Genomic DNA, 1046 nt, shown 5'->3' with positions numbered 1-1046 from the left:
CAGGCAGGTCTGAGCCATTGGAGGGTGAAGCGGGTGCAGGACCGGGCTTCCTGTTGTCCTCTGGAGATGACACTACCCATAGGCACAGAGCGGTTTCTTTTAATCCTGTTTCAGGCATGCAGCTGCATCATTAAATGGAGCCTAACAATCCTGTTAAAAAGTGTTCCCCTAAATACACAGAAAAAAAAATCCTTATTTGGCATGAGTGAAAGGGTGTGGTTTTAATTTCATTCCATTAATTTGGGGTAATTTTTCTGGAAAAAAAAAACTGAATGAAAACACAACATTTAATCTCTCTCCTCTGGCACGATTACTGTTGAACATCAGTGGTATGATCTGGCATATGGCTGGGAAAGTGCTCACTTTTAAATTTCACTAATTTTCTGTGACCCTTTCATAATGGATACCCACATAAACACATTATGCTTATAATTTCACCTCTTAAAGTTGTAATTGAAAGTACTCAGATTTGAAAGGACTAAAAGATTGTTAATAGGCAATTAGAAATGAAAAACCCTCAGACGTACATCTGTGAGCCTCAAACACAGAGAAGATGTTACTTTGATTAAATGCATTTTCATACCTTTCATACCTTGCTCACTTTCTGTACTTAAGAGGTGCAAACGATACACTACATCAATTACAACAGACTTCAAATTTAGAAATGTGTTATTGTACGGTATGCTTGTTTTGTATTATTTTTTAAACATTAGTTAAAACCTCGTTAGATCATAGGGGCCATAGTATGTCAGGAAACTACTTTCATAAAATATCTGCACCATTTTGACAGAGTCTAACATTGCGACATACTAGCTTCATCAGTGAAACTTTTTCAAGTGCTTTTAAATTTCATGTACGTAACCATTTTCTTGTGTAAAATAACCTTGTATTTTTTCTGGTATCAGTTTTGTCACAAAATATTTTAGCAATGGCTTCGCTTTGTCTGTTGCGACAAGCTCTCCCGATTTGTTTTGACGGTGGATATAAATAAAGTTTTGTCATTCAAACAGCTACTTCCTGTTATTCTCATGTGACATTTTCGTGGA

This window comes from Megalops cyprinoides, chromosome 17, assembly GCF_013368585.1.
Source record: "Megalops cyprinoides isolate fMegCyp1 chromosome 17, fMegCyp1.pri, whole genome shotgun sequence".
Lineage (NCBI taxonomy): Eukaryota > Metazoa > Chordata > Actinopteri > Elopiformes > Megalopidae > Megalops > Megalops cyprinoides.
Note: the sequence above shows the minus strand (reverse complement) of the source record.